The sequence below is a fragment of the Tauraco erythrolophus genome, chromosome 3 (assembly GCF_009769465.1).
Source record: "Tauraco erythrolophus isolate bTauEry1 chromosome 3, bTauEry1.pri, whole genome shotgun sequence".
NCBI lineage: Eukaryota > Metazoa > Chordata > Aves > Musophagiformes > Musophagidae > Tauraco > Tauraco erythrolophus.
Window position 1 is genome coordinate 37082551 of NC_141467.1, and position 19672 is coordinate 37102222.

Here is a 19672-nt window from a genome sequence, read left to right on the forward strand (position 1 = left end):
ACAGTAGAGAGAACATGATGCTGGGCTTCAGACAGGGTAGCTTCTGTTTCCAACTCCACCACTTGACATATTGGAGAACCTTGGGCAAGTTCCTCTACCCCAATTTCCAACCTGCTAAAGGAGGAGAATGGTACTGATCTGCCTCATAAACTGCCTCAGTGTTTTAGCAGCAGGTCACTGTCATTAGCTAAGACCTCCTTGGAATTAAACCTTGCAAGAAAGGTCAAGGACAATAGAAAGGACTTCTTCAAATACACTGCAGATAAAACTAACACTAGAGGAAATGTAGGCCCACTGGTGCGTGAGGAGGGTGCCCTGGTGACAGAGGATCATAAGAAGGCAGAGTTACTGAATGCCTTCTTTGCCTCAGTCTATACTGCTGGAGGCTACTCTGATGAGCCCCGGAATCCTGAGGCTCCTGAGGAAGTCAGGATAGAGGAGAAGTCTACCCTGGTTGATGAGGACTTAGTTAGGGACCAGTTAAGCAACCTGGCCATCCATAAATCCATGGGTCCTGATGGGATGCACCTGCGAGTGCTGAGGGAGCTGGTGGATGTCATTACCAGGCCACTCGCCATCATCTTTGCTAAATTGTGGGGAATGGGAGAGGTGCCTGAGGACTGGAGGAAAGCAAATGTCACTCCAGTCTTCAAAAAGGGCAAGAAGGAAGACCCAGGTAACTATAGACGGGTCAGCCTCACCTCCATCCCTGGAAAGATAATGGAACAGCTTATCCTTGGTGCTGTCTCTAGGCATATCAAGGATAAGAGGGTCATTAGGGGCAGTCAACATGGCTTCACTAAGGGGAAGTCGTGCTTGACAAACCTGATAGCCTTTTATGAGGACATTACCCAGTGGGTGGATGATGGTAGAGCCGTGGATGTGGTCTGTCTTGACCTCAGTAAAGCATTTGACACAGTCTCCCATGGCATCCTCACAGCTAAACTGAGGAAGTGTGGTCTGGATGATCGGGTAGTGAGGTGGATTGGGAACTGCCTGAAGGATAGAAGCCAGAGAGTAGTGGTCAATGGGACAGAGTCCAGTTGGAGCCCTGTATCCAGCGGAGTCCCTCAAGGGTCAGTACTGGGACCTGTATTGTTCAACATATTCATCAATGACTTGGATGAGGGAATAGAGTGCACGGTCAGCAAGTTTGCTGATGACACTAAACTGGGAGGAGTGGCTGACACACCAGAAGGCTGTGCTGCCATTCAGAGAGACCTGGACAGGCTGGAGAGTTGGGTGGGGAGAAATTTAATGAAATACAACAAGGGCAAGTGTAGAGTCTTGCATCTGGGTAAGAACAACCCCATGTACCAGTACAAGTTGGAGGCTGAACTGTTGGGACAGCACAGAGGAAAGGGACCTGGGGGTCCTGGTGGACAGCAGGATGACCATGAGCCAGCAATGTGCCCTTGTGGCCAAGAAGGCCAATGGCATCCTGGGGTGTATTAGAAGAGGTGTAGTTAGTAGGTCAAGAGAGGTTCTCCTCCCCCTCTACTCTGTCCTGGTGAGGCCGCATCTGGAATATTGTGTCCAGTTCTGGGCCCCTCAGTTCAAGAAGGACAAGGAACTGCTTGAGAGAGTCCAGCATCCAGCGCAGGGCCACAAAGATGATTAAGGGTGTGGAGCATCTCCCTTCTGAGGAAAGGCTGAGGGAGCTGGGTCTCTTTAGCTTGGACAAGAGGAGACTGAGGGGGGACCTCATTAATGTTTATAAATATGGAAAGGGTGACTGTCGTGAGGATGAAGCCAGGCTCTTCTCAGTGGCGTCCAATGATAGGACAAGGGGAAATGGATATAAGCTGGAACATAGAAGGTTCTGCTTAAACATGAGGAAGAACTTCTTCCCAGTAAGGGTAACAGAACACTGGAACAGGCTGTCCAGAGAGGTTGTGGAGTCTCCTTCTCTGGAGATGTTCAAAACCCGCCTGGACGCGTTCTTGTGTGATCTAATCTAGGTGGTCCTGCTCAGGCAGGGGGATTGGACTAGATGATCCTTTGAGGTCCCTTCCAATCCCTAACATTCTGTGATTCTGTGATTCTGTGATTATTACTGTGTTGAATAGCTACAGCTTTGGAATAGTCCAAAGGAGAGGTAACTCTGCACTGGGAAATCCATGTACAGGTGTGAGAGACATCATTGCCACAATATTTTCTTTTTGAGAAAATCATTCAGTGTTTTGTGGTCTGTTTCTTTCCCTCTGGTGATGAGGACTGTACTATGACATGTTATCACACTTCTTTCTTCTTCCTTTATCCCTGCACTGGCCTCTGTACAGAGGTGGGCTCTTGTCCTTGGCCAGGTCATGGACAGAATCACCATCCTCTCTGGTGGGAGCAGTGCATGTACAGCAGCTGTGGGGAGCATGTGGTTTCACATTCGTGATGTCAAAATGTGTTTGTAAGACAGCACAGGCATCTCAATGGCCTTAGCTTACTCATACTGCTCAGCACAAAACCAATACAAAGAACTCTGGGTTTGGTTCTAATTATCCACTCATAATTAATTCATAATTATCAACAACAATCAACACTGCTGTCCTACTTGTTTAATGTCTTCAATATTGAAGGCTCTGAACAAAATTTTTTATGTGTGAGACAGCTATAACTCAGCAACGTACTCATCTTGTGGAATTGATTGTTTTGAGTAGGAAAGCCAGGCATTCATTTCAGGGAATAAATAAAATTGTATCTTGTTGTAAAGCATTTATTAATTTTTGTGAGTCTAACTTCTGGATAACAGTTATCACTGGGCAGTAAATCACTTAGATTGAGGCCCAAACACCAAAGGCCAGCACAGCTGAGAATAAGCATTCCAAGATATTCCTTTCTATTCTGGCAAAAGCTGGATGTGTTGCTCCTCGCAGCTGATCATGCTAGGTTTGCATACCTCAATGCTTCTAGGCAGTCAGTGCTGCAAGGGTGCTTTGAGCAAATGCCGTTGTCCCATGGATGGGAATTAGGTTTTATGCCTCATCTGTAGCAAATAATACATACAGGCCACAAGGTCACAGAACCATAGAGTCAGTGAGGTTGGGAGGGACTTCTTGAGATCATCTTGTCCCACCCCTGTGCTCAAGTGGGCTAGCTGGAACAAATTGCCCAGGACTAAGTCCAGTTGGAGCTTGAATATCTCATAAATGGAGACTCTACAGCCTTTCTAGGCAACCCTTGCCAGTGCTCAGTTACTCTCACAGAAAAAAAAGGTTTCCTGGTGTTCAGATGGAATTTTATGTGTTTCAATTTGTGCCCATTGCCTCTTGTCTTGTCCCTGGGCAATACTGAGAACAAACTGACTCCCTCTTCATTTATTTATACATTATAAGATGTATTTATACATTTGATAAGATCTTCCCTGAGACTTCTCTAAGCTAAACAATCCCAGCTATCTCAGCTTTTCCTTCAGTCTCATAATCATCTTTGCTACCTTTTTCTGGACTTTCTACAGTTAAGTCCGTATCTCTTTTGTACTGGGAAGCCCAGAACTGGATGCAGTAGTCCAGACATCACCAGTGCTGAGCAGAGAGGAAGGCTCACCTTCCTTGACCTGCTGACAATGTTGTTCCTAATGCAGAGAATTCTGCCATACAGCCCTGGGAGAGATCCCTCCAGCTGACAGTGACCAGTAATTGTGCTTGACGGCCATTATCCTGGACATGCATGTGTGAACTTCTTGTGTTTGGAAAAGACAACCATGCAATCTCTTACTTCAGCCATTCTGGTACAACTCCTCTCTGGCTATCACTTTGACAAGGAACTGGCATTTCAAAGACTAAGATTTCTTAGACCTTTAAGATAAAATGATCATTTTTTGCATTTCTCACTTTTTTCCATCTCTCTAACCCATTTGGGTGCTTAGAGGTTACATTTGTGTCTTCGGATGTGTTATGGAGGAAGCAAACAAGCAATGAGATTTGCAAAGGTTTCTAAATCCAATTATTTTGCAGTGTAGTAAGCATAAATGATTTATAGAAAAAATAATAATGTTCTGCATATATTTCTCAGCTTCCTCATCAGTTTATAGTATTTTAACGAGTCCTCCAGGGCAACAAGGATCCTCTTTTCACATTTCAGGGCTTCTCCTAAAACTACAGCATCTCACTCTCTCTCTTCCCCCCTGCTTCTCTCCTTCTCTCTCCCTCCTCTCCTTTGTCTTCTGTAGGCGGTTTCTTCTTTTGACCACGTCTAGCCTACAGATCAGTCCCATATGCTCCTTATGTTTCTCTTGCTTGCTCTTTCCTTAGTTTCTAATGCCGTAATTTTTACTGTGGTCTTTCTGGGAACTAAAAAGTTTGAGGAAGTAAAAAGACCAAAATCCCTGAGAGTTAAGTCATCCTGTCTTTCTGCCTATGCTAGTGAATGGTTGTCTCCTCTAAAGGGAGACTTGTACGTATAACTCTCCCATCTCCTTAACACAAATCGTGAGAATCACAGTAAAAGACCATCATAAGACTTGAGAGGACAAACAGTCCACAAAACTCAGATTGGATTTTGCAATTCATACAGCTGTCTTCTAACCACTAGCACCAGTTCCTGAAACACCAAGATTTACTGTCTGTCTTCACAAAACTACTATTGTGACCTCCACTTCATCTCTAGTGCAATATAATACATCAGAAAAAAGTTTATGCAGAAGCTAATAACTGATGATCAGACACATGAAGCCAAATGTGGTCTTCAAACTCAGTGAAATTATTATGGATGGTCGTCACCTGTAAAGAGTGGAATAGGGGAAAAAGGGACAGATTTTTAACTATGACATATTAACACCGGGCCATGGATATCAACAAAATAATTTTCAACTTCTGTCAGTAAACATTGCTTTTCTGTTTGCTGTGTCTTTAAAGAGAGTGGCAAATGAAAACAAAACACAGAGTAGATGTACCTGTACCAGAGAAGAAACCTTTTTTTTTTTCTCTTAAGCCTGCAGACTTTATAATAAATAAAATGGCAGGCTACATTTATTGTTGGGTAGTACCACATCTGGGATCAGAAGTGGATGAGTGATGTGATTCAGAATTAAGTTACTGAACTGGACAGCTGTAATAGCTGCTTGAGGGTCTTCCTTTATCTTGTGGAGTTATCCGTACAGCCAAGGAAGAAATGTCCCTCATCTCTTAAACCTACTGCTGTAAACCAGATCTGACTCCCTGGAAGTTTCGCTGTTTTGGTGATATAGATCTCCAAGCATTGGCCAGATACTAACAGCTACTGAGAATATGTTACAGGATCCAGACCATTTTGAGTTGGCTGTTTTTCAGGCAGATTAAGTCTGTTACGACTCTTTACAAAAGAACTACGGAGTATTACAAAACTCAACTGTGCTATCAACTGTGTTGCCAACTGGAAAACACTTGATACCATTCATAACAAATCCTGTGATATTTCCATCACTGTGCAAAATTATTCAAATAAGTACTCCTCTCATCCCTTGAAGTGGTTTGAGCCATGTACCGCTGTGATGTAGGAAGTTATTTAACCAATGAGCTGGTTATATCCTTAGGCACTGAAGCCTGAATGAACAGAGGGCAAAATAATCTGTATTGAATCCATACAATCCACCCAAGTAAAAGGCCTCAGCTGTGGAGCACGACATATTCTGATCTTGAGGACTTGGGCATGGCAAAGTCAGGAGAGGATGTATTTGATTCAGAGAGTGTAGTATCACTCAGCACCAAGTGGGAGCGTGAGGTATCACTCACTAAGGTATGAAAAAAGGATTGTGCATAATGCAATTTGGACAATTATCTCCACGGCAAAAGAGGGAGAGCCCATAAAGAGTAAGCCAGTCAGCATGCAAAAAAAATTGTAAATAAAGCCCGAGGCATGATGGAGACTCGATGTAGAGGACAATACTGCTCCTCACAGCAGTTAGCACAGATGAGCTTAACAAGTCAGTATCTACGAAGAAAGCCCTAATTGTCTTAATTAAAAAAAAAAAAAACCACCTTAATTTTAAATAATCAAAGAAGTACTTGAAGCAGTCTCAGCATTGCTCAACAGCCTGTATAACTGTCATATGAAGTGCACGGCCAAACATTAGCAGTTTCTACATAGCCTTACTCATGGTTGCCCATGCAAATGGTCTTCAATTTGCTTTTAATGGAGGATGTCCCATTGTTCAGCTTAATATAGATAAATCTCCTCCCTTTCCATCTTACTAGTAAGTTGATCCTTTGATTTGAAAAGTGCAGCTACTGCAAGACAGAAGATTGTTTTCACTGTAAAGTTTGCAGGATTCACAGATCATGCTGGCTACCAAGAGTTGTCACTTTTTGTCCCCTGAGTGTGAATCCTCTTCCCAAATTGCCTGTTACTGATGATTCAGGACAAAGAAATATGGAATATTAATGCTTTTCTAGAAAATATAAAACCTGAGTAGCTGCAGTGTAACTACAATCACCTGTGTGTCAACAGTGATACTTGTTTTCATTCTGTGCTAGAACTGTTAACTTATAACTGGATCGAGTAACCCTTTATGACAGTGATTTGCTCAGCAGATAAATATCCAGTATGCTGACACTTTTATTAGGTAACAAGTAGTCGTTCAGAAATACTTACTGCTCCCTACTTAGCCAAAGGCTCTGTAACTGCTTCTGCTAAGGATCGTGTTGTTGTTTTAATACAAGGCAACAGAGGACTCTCAAGGTTAGTCTTGGGATAGCCATAATAACAACAACCATGTATTTTAAGTGCAGTCTCTGAGCTGTTTATTGCCTGCTTTTCCATAAAATGAAAGTACTATAGCTAAGAAAGCAATGTGTCCTCGAATTTAAAAAGCTTTCTGTAGACACCAGCTTTGCTGTTTCCTACCATAACTGGGTTCTTCTGGTTGAAGGTAAAGCTTAGTGTCTGTGACTTCAGCTCAGCTGTGAACAGCAGTAGACTATCATTGCATTTTCCTTTTGCTTTGCCTTCAGATACAAGCAGCGTGCTCCTCACATTGACACAGATCATAGAGTCTCTGTCAGAACTGATAAGCTCAGCATCCAAGCTCCTCCTGAGCCATGCGGAATGACATACAAGCCTGTTGGTCCTGTTGCCTGATCTCTAAAAGTAGCTGCACCGGTGTCCCTCTTCCACAGCCAGTCTCTTATTACAAACATGCTCAATCACAGGAAAGCCGACTCTTTCTGGAGCACAGGAGACAGCATTTCCCTTGACAGGTGTTTTCTCTAAACATATTTTTGGTTTTATGACTGTTCTCTACCAAACTCTGAAACATGGTGGAGTTTATCTGGTATTCTGAGCTGGATTTCAGAGAAGGATGAGTAGGGATGTGACTGTATTCTGCTTTGTACTGGGGACAAAAAGAAAGAGAAGTGTGTAGGCTACTTTGTCCTCCTTGCAGCTTTTCTTCATTTAGTTATAACCATTCCGATGGCACTCGATTGGCCACAAGAAGGACTGGGTTTATATTTGAGGAAATACTAAAGAAATACCAGCTTGATCTTCAGTCCCCATCCCATTGACCAAAAAAAATCCCTGAGAAAATGAAATGAAACTTTCTGGTTTTCGGTGAGCTTATTTCCCCTTGACATGCATGATTCAATTGACTTAACAAACAACAATTTATCAAAGAGAAAAGGAAATAAACAGGAGGGTAGATTGATAGGGTAGCATGCAGTGTCAAACTACTTTTTTCTTGAAGTTTACCCTCTCTACTAGGACTTCATTTTCAGTTTTGGTTGGATAGGTGCCAGATGCACAATTTTCTCTTGGATAAGTTGGCCCAGTTGAAGCTATCAGTGATCTTTCAGTCAGAGCTGCTCTTGTCCTGCGCTAGCTACTCCTCATTTCTCTTCTCCTTGCTCTGGTACTTCTCTAAGTCAGCCATTGCAGTTTTGCTAACAGTTTCTGTTTTTCAGTTCTTCGATAAGAGCATAGCAGCAGCACATGGAGCTATGCTCAGACCTCTCATGTACACGGGACAGGCACTCCTACCTCTCAGTTTAGAAGAGGATTAAGTAGATTCTCCTACCATCTCTTCCCTCCCTCTTACCCTGCAAACACAACTACTGGCTTTGCGGCCAGAATCTGCAAGCTGTTTACACAAATTAGGGTAACCACTGGCTCCAGGCATATTTAGGCATAATTCACTGCCCCAGATACCTATTTTCCAATCTGTAAACTTGTCTTAGGTTCATAATATTTCTCTCACTTTCCCTTTTGTTTTAAACAGAAAAGCCTCCCAAACAAGGTAAAACAACATGTTTAAATTACACATTTCAGTTGCCCACTGACTTTTTTGCCTCTCCTACACTCTAGATGTGATCTCAGTATTATAGCATGAGATGGAGGGGAATGACAGAGAGGAACAGCTGAGAACAAAGTGATGTCTTAACTCCTCTTTGTGGTCTTTCCTATGCCTAGATCAATAAATGGGAAAATACTGGACTCATAAAAATTATGAAGACATGGGGCCAAATCCTGGTCTTCTTACATGAAGGGTTGTGGATTATGAAGCCTAAAGGTGGAGAGCAGATAGGTCCTTCTCCTGAAAGCTCTTAGAAGGCTAGGGAATTACTATTTTGCCTTTGATATACCTGGTTTCCTAACCAATGGCTGATATCATCATTGGACTATCTTCTCTTAAACTTGGCATGTCGTGAACAATACAGCTACTACAGAGTCAACTCTAGGAGAAATTGCCTCTTACTCTCTGTACATAGACTATGTGTGTCACATCCCTGAACATGTGTTCAAACTGATAAAATTCTCTATAAAGCAGCCTCTTCCAAAAAATTAGTCTGCAAATATCTTTGAAATTCTTCCTTTAGGATGATGCTACCTTATGATATCAGGCACGCGAGAGCTCTCACAGAAGCCAGGTTTGCAAAATAATTCTTCGAAGTTCCTTCAAAGTGTCAAAGACTGAAGTAATTCGCTCAGATCTGCAGCAGGAGGGGTAAACTAGCATAGCTCAACAGAAAGCCCACCCTAACGCTGTTTATGCTTCAACCCTTTCCAAAGACTTACAAATATTGTTTATGTGCTTTACTGTCCCTCAGAGAATAGCTAGGTAATTAGCACAGCTCACTGTTATTCAGGAGCTGGAATTAAGCACGATTTATTAACACCGCAACATTGTCTCCTGCTGGCCACTGGTAGTAACAGAGTCAATTCTTTGTCTTGTCAGCTACCCCCAGATCCCACCTCATTCCTCTGCATTTCAGGAACATGTTTGGAGTGTATTCCCTTGAATTCACAATGAAAATGAAATATTCCCCAAGGAATACCTTCTCTTCTTCACATATACATGGTGCATTAATGATGTATCAATGAAAAGGAGGTAAATGGTTTTTGTTGTTGCTATTTTGAGCGGGTTTGGCTCTTCATTTAAACCATATATCCTTTTGCTTTCTTCTTGAAATAGAAGACAGAAAGGAAATAAGATTTATTTTTGGCCCACTTCTTCAAATATGATAATTGGTGGCTGGGAACAAACTCCCTGGGGAGCCTTGAGTTTGAGCATCTGCTCCTCACAATCTTTTCACAGAGACAGCCAGAGAGCATCCTTGGTTAGTGCTGTCCACCAGAAGACGTGTACACATCTCCAAACACATGTGGTCTGGAACTAAGATATCTGCTTGGTTCTTTCAAAAGAAAACTAATAGTTTCAAAATGTCCCAAACATTATGTTTTAAATACTGTATCAGGCCTGATGGAGAGTTGGGGTAACTGCATGCTACAACTTATATTTCATATACTTAAGTAAGGAATGTATTGTCATTACTTACCTAGCTTGAAATTACTCTTAACTCATCATATTAAGGTAAATGCAAATAAAAACTTTTATTTGCGACTTCTAGAATAGATGATGTAATTACAAACATTAGTGGCTCTTGCTTGAGACCTCAGAGATCAAAAAATAACCTCAGGATGATAAAAGGCATAGGATGTTTAAATCCTATTGCTTTTTTCTAGGCATACTTGAACAGTGATTAAAAAAACCCATAAATCTGCAATACTTCCATGGGTTTCTTCATATCTTAGGCAAAACTGAAAAAATTTAAATAAGAGAATATGGCACTCTCAAGCATCTTTTTGGCATTGCATTTGTTCTCTGTTTCTTTCATTTATCAGGACAGGCATTGTGCAGAGCTGGGAGATCCATGCATTGGTCTCAGAGTGACAGATCATATTTTATCTTTGAATGGATGCTGAAATTGCCCAATTGTTTCAGAGAGAACATAAATGTAGGGGTAGAATAAAAGGACCCAGAGGGCCAAATTCTGCACAGACTAACACCTGCTTGCCTTAGGGATTTAAATTGAGACAGAATTTCTTTCTTGAGCTAAATTAATCTCTCTTATGTGCAAGAAACTTTCACTTAGGCAATTTTGAGTTATGCAGATCTAGCAAAACAAAATATGGCTTTTTGAGAAGAAATGCCAAGTTTTATTTCATTTGAAACCCCACTGACTTCATTTGTGCTACACACAAGTAAAGGAAGGCATTTTTAAACCCAGAAACTTATTGGTGCATGTGTTATGATTTGGAAGACGTACACACTGTCACTAGTTCTTCCAAACGAAAATTTTCTCAACCACTTCACCAGAAAGTAATTCAATGGGTTATGGCTATAAATGGCTCAGCTTTAAAATCTTCCCTGCTGTTACAAAGAATAAAAGCAAATGAGGAAGCTGTATCTAGACCAGAAGTGATGGTTGACTTGAGTTTTGCTTGGAAAAATGGAAAGGATGAATTTACTTTCCTAGTTCACAGAGTTCTCTGAACTAAAATATTTGAATGGGTCCTAGTGTGTCACTTCTCAGCCATCCTTTTGAACTAAACTAAGTTGAGGGAGCAATTGCAAACAAAGACTGCAATGAAATGCCAAACTTGAGAGATTTTTTAAAAACTGATTGGTGTTCAGGAGCTGTGAAGTCTAGTCTCTAATAATTTAACGTTGGTCCTACGCACCCTGGGCTTTTGCACGATAATTGGCCTCCCCCATTAGTCCATTAGAAGCTGCTCTCATCCTAAAAGCTATCAAAAAATTTGTACTGAGGCACTGAAACTAACTAGTCCTCTGCTCTTTCTAAAGGCTGACTGAACTGCCGGATACTTGAGTAACTCAGGCATTCACATAAAGTACTGATAACAAACATGCACATCTGCTGCTAGGTATAGTCTTGTGGAATTCAGTGGGCTTGATTAAAGAGTTTTTAACCATATTTGGGCAGCTATCAAAGGTCCGGAAGGGGAAGATGACTTTATAAGTAGTTGAAATGAAGCTGGGGATAAGACTGTCTTCTGGAGACAGTCAATAAGGTAAAATGGTTGTGAGAGAGACAGAGACCTTTGTTCATGTAAGTCTTAGTCCCCAACCTTGTTCTATTATAGAAACTATGAGCAGATGTTGAGTTCAGTACATTCTTTTGGCAGTCAGTGATTGGTGTCCTGTAACTGCTTTGGATAAATACAGTAGCTCCAGCAAGCCCTGCCCAGTTTCATGTGCCTGTGACTTTTTCTGAAGCAGAAGTACCATGAAGCATCATGCTATAGGAGAAATATGGTCAGTCCAGTCTCACAGCGGGCAATCTTTTTGATCCTGGGTGCTGAACTGCTGCATGTATCACATCAGACTGCAATTTACCCCACAAATATGACTGTCTTCTTGCCCAAATCAGCACTAACAAAAAAGGAGGGAGAGGATGTGACCTTTGCAGTCTTGATTGCAACATACCTTCTAAAAAGGACAAGTATACACATAGTTAAACTACACTTTCACTCTTCCAAATTCTAAACTTTGCCCAACGACTTAGTCATTGCTTGAGAGGCCAGTAAGGCTGCTAGGCAGCATGTGAATGTCAGGTAAATTGGCAAGCTCTCCAACAGAAAAGGCAACATTCACAATGCTCATGGTAACGTGACCATATCGAATCATCCAGTTCATTGTTTGAGATACTTAAATTAGTTTTAGAATTTGCACTGAAAGAGAATTAAGCCCGGAGAACTCAATGGAAGAGAAGTTGCTGTGCTGTAGTTTTTCCTTTGCAGATCAGTTCTAAGAAAATAAAGCCTCCTAGTCAAACAACATTGCTAAAATTATTTTCTATTTTGAGCATGTGTTTAAGCTAATCCTTTTGTTCCATTCAGAGCTCATCCGGTGATGCAGTGCTCCCTTTTTTAGTTCTCAGAATTGTTGCCCATAGCTAATCTATGCTCGTATCTAAGCCTTTAGAGTTTATACCCCTTTACATGGACATCTCCAATTTCAACTGACTGAACTGGACTTTGTGAACGTCTAAATGAATGCAACGAACAAGGTGCTGATGGCAAGGCATCTTGTAGGACATGCTGCTAGCAGGAGAGCATGAAGCGTTCACAGAGAGTATGCAAGGTCATCTCTGTTTTAATTTATGCTATAGCCCCCCCAGGGGTTCTGACCTCTGTGTTAGAACAGACAAACTCTCTCAGATCCTTCTAAGTCTTCCTTATACCCCTTAAAACAACATTTTGCTACTTTCACGGCAGATAACTAGCATCATCTCCAAATTACTCTGATCTGGTCTTGATTGCGATACCTAAAACATAAAAAAGGCATTTAAGAGAAAAAAAAAAGTACTTTTTTTTTTTTTTATTTGGGGCTAGATTCTTCTCTTATATGACTACACCACCTACTCTCATCCCATCTATTATGTAAGATCAGGGCTTAAAATTATCTCTCCAAGAGATACTTTCATTTCTGAACTGCTCCATACAACCCCATTGTTCCAACCTGTGTGGCCTTAGCTCCTGGCTACATCCTACAGTATTTCACCATTTATCTCTCTTACTACACTGCTGTCTGAAAATGAAAGATGGAACAACTCTTGGGTTATGTTTTCTTTACTGTTCTCCCCAGGTGTTGATTTGCTTCCTATCCAGCCCATGTGGCAGCTCACAGCATCACAATCTCAGCTTTGAGGAATTCACACAGTAACCGTATGTTTCCAAGAAGCAAAATATCTGTGTTTTGGGATCACTGAAAGGATCAGTAGTGACGAAAACTGTGTTTTCTTGCCCTTATGATTTTGCTGTATGAGGATAACACCAAAGGAATCTGTAAAAGTGCATATAATGCTGCACCAGTTATCAGCGATCTCATGTATTACAAATTCTCTACAACTTTTGGGATTTCCTGGTTAATTTTTAAGTCATCCAGAGCTATTTTCAAAGTGCAGAAACCTGTCCCTTTATCAGTCCCTGTAAATCTTGAAGACTTTTATATTTCTCTGATTTCCAGTTTTTTTTTTTTTTTTTAATACATCATTGCAGTGCTTTTTTAGCACTATGAAACATCCAACCCTTGCCAGCCCAGGCTAGAGAGTTGGCCCTTACTCGGGATCTGCCGCAGGTAGGGAGATACACTCTGTTTTAGCAGTACTTCCAATTTCAAACCTCTTACGTCAGAGACTACGTGCAACTCAGATAACTGAATGCACAATCCTAGTCCATGGGCAATCTGTTTTGGGCTGGGACAGGTGATGGGAGCAGCGTTAGCTATTCCCATGGGTGCTCTTTTGTTAGCAATAGGCATGCTGACATTCTTCTTTTTCTGTGGGGTCTTCTTATGTTATCCTGAAATTCTCTAAAGCCACTGTAGTCCTTCCTGGGTGAGCTTTCGAAGAATTTTTATGGGAAAGCTTATCTTTGTCATTACATCTCTTGCCAGTTGAGATCCACCTCAGTATTTTCTCTCGCTGGTCCTGTCAACAGTCTATATACAGCTAACAGCTGAAATTGTACTACAGCAGGAAAACAAAAGCCAGCAATATGCACAAAGGACTACCTTCTTGTCATCTGAGGCTGTCTAATATAGACACTGCCACCAAGACTGTGCTTGTTTGAGATCAGATCAGAGACGAAGACCATCTGTTTGTATCCTAGCTTAAGGAAGACCAGAATGATGTTTAAACTATAGCCTTCAGAACATATCTGTGTCATCTCTGTTAGCACAAATGACTGATACAGACAATAACAGTAGCCTTAGAAAAGTGTAAAGCTAGCTATGGATAAGCCCTTTGGAAATTAATCCAGTTCTCACGGTAAGCATAGGAGAAAAAAGGTGTCAATCTAGGTTTTCCTGTCTAAAGGTTTTGGTATTAATACTAATGCGTTTTACCAAGGGATGCCCTAGGGAACATAGTACTCAAACTGTTAAAAGCTATACCTTATGCTACATGCAGCACTTCATCTGTCATTATGATACATCCATTTCTGCTACTAAAATTGTTCAAAATAAGCAAACAAAAAAATTGAGTCTACACATCTGTAATGTCATGAAAGATACAGAGAAAATGCAGCACTGAAGGTTCAGCTGAAGTTGAATCATTGATATCTGTTTAAATTAATGCAGAAAAGATATTTTTTCTTTAATGCATAGTGACTAAATGTATTCAGATAATAGCTGCGTGATTAAAAAGCTTAAAACCAGATATATTCAAAATCCCATGCTTCACGAATATATAAACTTGGTAACTTTTAAAAACTCCTTAAGAAATTTTAATAGTAATAATGTTCAGTAGGAACACTTGTAGAAACAGAAATGATAGTTAAATGCCTGAAAAGGATCTTCACGTCATATCCTGAAATAAGTCCACTATCTTAAAACTGGTATCTATTTGTATGCACGTAATTAGATGTCTATGCATGGACATAAGAGAATAGGTACATTTATTTTATTTTGTGGTTCAATATGTAAAGGATGCATTGAGAAGTGATCCTTTTCTTTCCTTCAGATAGGGTTTAGACTGAAGTTGCATCTAATTTATTGCTAATTACTGTGAGTTATTATTTAACATTCACTGACATTACTGATCTGTCCGCTGTATCTACTTTGGCTGATGCTATCAGCTGCCATTGCTTTTACTGCTGCAGTACATACTATAAAGATCATAGAATCGTAGAATCATAGAATCATCATAGAATCATAGAATCATGGAATGGTTAGGGTTGGAAGGGACCTCAAAGAACATCTAGTTCCAACCCCCCTGCCATGGGCAGGGACACCCTCCACTACACCAGGTTGCCCAAAGCCTCATCCAACCTGGCCTTGAACACTGCCAGGGATGGGTCATCCACAACTTCTCTGGGCAACCTGTTCCAGTGCCTCGCCACCCTCAATGTAAAAAATTTCTGACTTATATCTAATCGAAATCTGCCCTCTTTCAGTTTAAATCCATTGCCCCTTGTCCTATCACTACACGCCCTTGTAAAAAGCCCCTCTCCAGCTTTCCTGTAGGCCCCCTTTAGGTACTGGAAAGCTGCTATAAGATCACCCTGGAGCCTTCTCTTCTCCAGGCTGAACAGCCCCAACTCTCTCAGCCTGCCTTCATAGCAGAGGTGTTCCAGCCCTCGGATCATCTTCGTGGCCCTCCTCTGGACTCGTTCCAGTAGCTCCATGACCTTCTTGCGTTGGGGACTCCAGAGCTGAACACAGTATTCCAGGTGGGGTCTCACGAGAGCTGAGTAGAGGGGCAGAATCACTTCCTTCGACCTGCTGGCCACACTTCTTTTGATACAGCCCAGGATACAATTTGCTTTCTGGGCTGCCAGTGCACATTGCCGGCTCATGTTGAGCTTCTCATCCACCAGCACTCCCAAGTCCTTTTCCTCAGGGCTGCTCTCAATCCATTCTCCACCCAGGCTGTACTTGTGCTTGGGATTGCCCCGACGCACGTGCAGGACCTTGCACTTGGCCTTGTTGAACTTCATGAGGTTCTCACAGGCCCACCTCTCCAGCCTGTCAAGGTCCCTCTGGATGGCATCCCTTCCCTCCAGTGTGTCCACAACACCACACAACTTGGTGTCATCTGCAAACTTGCTGAGGGTGCACTCAATCCCGCTGTCCATGTCACCGATAAAGATGTTAAATTGCACTGGCCCCAGTACTGACCCCTGAGGAACACCACTCGTCACTGGCCTCCACTTGGACATTGAACCGTTGACCACAACTCTTTGAGTGCAACCATCCAGCCAATTCTTTATCCACTGAGTGGTCCATCCATCAAAACCATGTCTTTCCAGTTTAGAGACAAGGATGTCGTGTGGGACAGTGTCAAATGCTTTGGATAAGTCCAGGTAGATGATGTCAGTTGCTCTTCCCCTATCCATCAATGCTGTAACCTCATCATAGAAGGCCACCAAATTAGTCAGGCAGGATTTGCCCTTAGTGAAGCCATGTTGGCTGTCACCAATCACCTCCTTATTTTCTATGTGCCTTAGCATAGTTGCCAGGAGGATCTGCTCCATGATCTTGCCAGGCACAGAGGTGAGATTGACAGGCCTGAAGTTCCCTGGGTCTTCTTTTTTTCCCTTTTTTAAAGATGGGGGCTATGTTTCCCCTTTTCCAGTCATTGGGAACTTCACCAGATTGCCACGACTTCTGAAATATGATGGATAGTGGCTTAGCAACTTCATCTGCCAGTTCCCTCGGGACCCGCGGATGCACCTCATCTGGTCCCATAGACTTGTCCACCTTGAGGTTCTTTAGATGGTCTAGGACCTGATCTTCTCCTACAGTGGGCAGTTCTTCATTCTCCCAGTCCCTGCCTTTGCCTTCCGTGACTTGGGCTGTGCCGCTGGAGCTCTTGCCAGTGAAGACTGAGGCAAAGAAGTCATTGAGAACCTCAGCCTTCTCCATATCCCGGGTAGCCAGGTCCCCCGTTTCCTTATCGTCTTTCATTCTTCAAAAAATAGCTCTGTTTTAGATCTTTAAGAGGTAGAAAATTCTTTTGCAACAGTTACTGACATCTATTTCAGCATATACATAATATCTAGCCTCACAGAATTTCTTCCTTTACTAGTGAAGACACTGTTTAAAAATATAGATAAATTTGATGAGAACACAGTAACTTAGATTTCCCTGCCATGGAGTAAAAGTTCTGTAGAAATTAAAGATGAGAATAATTTGTATTTTTCTCCCCAGGAAAGATTCCCTCTGGTTTTGAATTGGACAACAAAGTCAAATTAGACTCTTAGAAATAATAATGTTCAGTGCACATATTGACAAACCAGAGAATCGTATTATGCAAAAGCAGTGCTTGGAGAACTCAAGGAGATGCTAACATGGGATCATAAAAATTTGAAAATGTGTGAAATGATCCCTCACCATGCTGGGTTTTTGTTGTTGTTGTTTTTGTATTTTTTTCTCCAGAAAAAGTAGACTCCTCCATTTGCATACCCTTTTTGCCTGGTATGATCTGGAGGCAGAAAAAACATACTTGGCAGCAGGATATGTATTCGCGTGTCTTCTTCCCTCCTCCCTTCCTCCTCAACATGGCACATGAATTTTTGATCTCTTTCCTCTGTACTGCCCATCACTGGTGATTTTACAATAATGATGATGACATGAGCGGATGCAGTTTGCTCTTCTCATCTTTATCTGTTTCAGTCACCTGCCCCTTAGAATATATGTTAACTAACCATTTATTTTTGAGGTATATTAATTCTTTTGTAGAGTCAAATATATAGTCTTTTTTCTATTCTGGAAGAAGTTGTCCATGTATAATGGAAATTTTTTCTCCTAAATATTTTTGCTAAGGTTACAACATAGACCCTGATGCAATTGTTCTGAGTATTTCATGGGAAAAATAAGTAACTGAATGCTACAGAATCCCAGATGAAAGAAGAGGAACGAAATTTGAAATTCAGAACTGATAAAACAATAATCACTGTCTTGTTTCAGTGAGATTATGGATACTGAAAAAAACAAAGCAAACAAGATGAAAGGAAAAAAAAATCAATACAAAAAGCCGAACCCCAACAACGAGTCCCATTGTTATGCAATCAATGGGAAGACTCCAACTGACTTCAGTGGAAGGGAATGAAACATCACTTCAGTGAACTTTTAAGATTTAAATAGTTTAGAGAGCTCCCTTCCTTCAGCTAAAGACTCTTGGCTTCTGAGCCCATCTCTGGATAAGCCAAGTGGCCTTGCAGGCCCAGGGGTGGCTGCTCTCTGGCCTTGCTCAGGTTTTGCATGAGGTGTTTCAGAAACATGTTACTGGGACACACATGGAAAAATTTTCCAACAGCTGAAAGCTGAGGAAAAGAAAACTGTGTTTTCGCAGAAACTTAGCATCTGAGGAAACAACCGTGTATGGTTCCTGTTGGCAGGGTGTGATGCTCTGTCCCTGAAGCCAATGGATCTTTTGTCATTTTCTTTAGGGTGTGCAGAACCAAAGAGATGGTCTACAAGTTGGAGTCTGGTCCTTGTCCTGATCCACTGGTTTGTAAGAGTTATATGATGATCAATGGGGAATTCCTCTGGGGGAGGGACAGTGCAGCACTGCTTATTTGTGTTCTCGATCGACACCTTCTTTACTGTCCCTCTTTGCTCTATTTCTTGCGGGCTGTGACGCAGTCTCCCTGTGGTTGGTGTCCACACTGTCTTCCACAAAGCTGGCCTGGTGCTCAGCCCACTGTGAGCTTGCCTACAAGCCCGCGGGTGCAGTGAGAGCATGGAGAGCTCAGCGGGATGATGTGACACTGTCTTGGTTTTGGCTGGGACAGAGTTAATTCTTCTTTTTAGCAGCCAGAAGAGCTCCGTGTTTTGGTTTTAGTCTGAGACTCCTTATGAGGAGAATGTTGATAGCACACTGATGTTTATAGTTGATACTGAGACCTCAAGGACTTTTCAACTTGCTGTGTTCTTGCCAGTGTGCAGGAGCACAACAGGATAGTGTGAGTGGGGAGCATGGCCGGGGCAGAGGGTCCACAACTCCTCTTATATTTGAACTTAGACTCAGGATTAAGGGCCGAATTAGCCAATGGAATATTCCATATCATGCAGCGTCATGTGCAGTATATAGATGAGAGTTGGCTGGAAAGAAGGGCCTTTGCTCTTCGGGGTATTCTCACTCTCAGACTCTGGGAGTGCTATCTTTCTCTCTCTCTCTCCTTTCGGGGCTCTCGCCTGTAAGGATTGCAGTGTCGGGACTTATCTGTTTCGAGATTGTTAGTCTGGGATGGGACAGACCTTGGTCACTGGGTGGTGAGCAATTACACTGTGCATCACTTGTCTGTATAGATTATAATTATACCTATGTATATATATTCATATATTATTATTAGTAGTATTAAATTGTTCTTGTCTCTACCCATGGGTCTCTTTCCCTTTTCCCCTTTAATTCTCTTCCCCATCCCCTGAGGGTGGGGGAGGGTGAGCGGGCGGCTGTGTGGCTCTTCGTTGCTGGCCAGGCTAAGCCATGACCAGCACCAGGCTGACAAACTGCAGCCAGGAGGGCTGGCTGGCACCCAGCGGCGTGATGGTGCTGTGGTCGGGCGATACCTCTCCAGGGTCTGCTCTTTCACAGCGATGTGCCACAGCTTCACTAGTTCTCCTGTACAAGCATTTTCCCCTCTTTCTCATTTGTTACCGTTCTCAGTAAAAAGGACTATGAAAAGGCCTACTGATGGTATCTTTTAACAGAATAGATGAACCAGGTGAAACTGGTCATATTTAATCAATGCATTTTAATGTTAAGTTCCTCTTTTGGATTAGAAAAAGAAGTTATTTGTAACTTTTGTATAAAATCCATATTTTTTTTTATCTCAGTCAGAGAAGAGTATTTTGTCCTTACTCAGGATTTCTGGAGTTTTGACAATATCCAGTGCAATTTGAACTCTTATTTGGAAGAGTAAGGCAATATAAACATACAGATATGAAAAAGCAAAT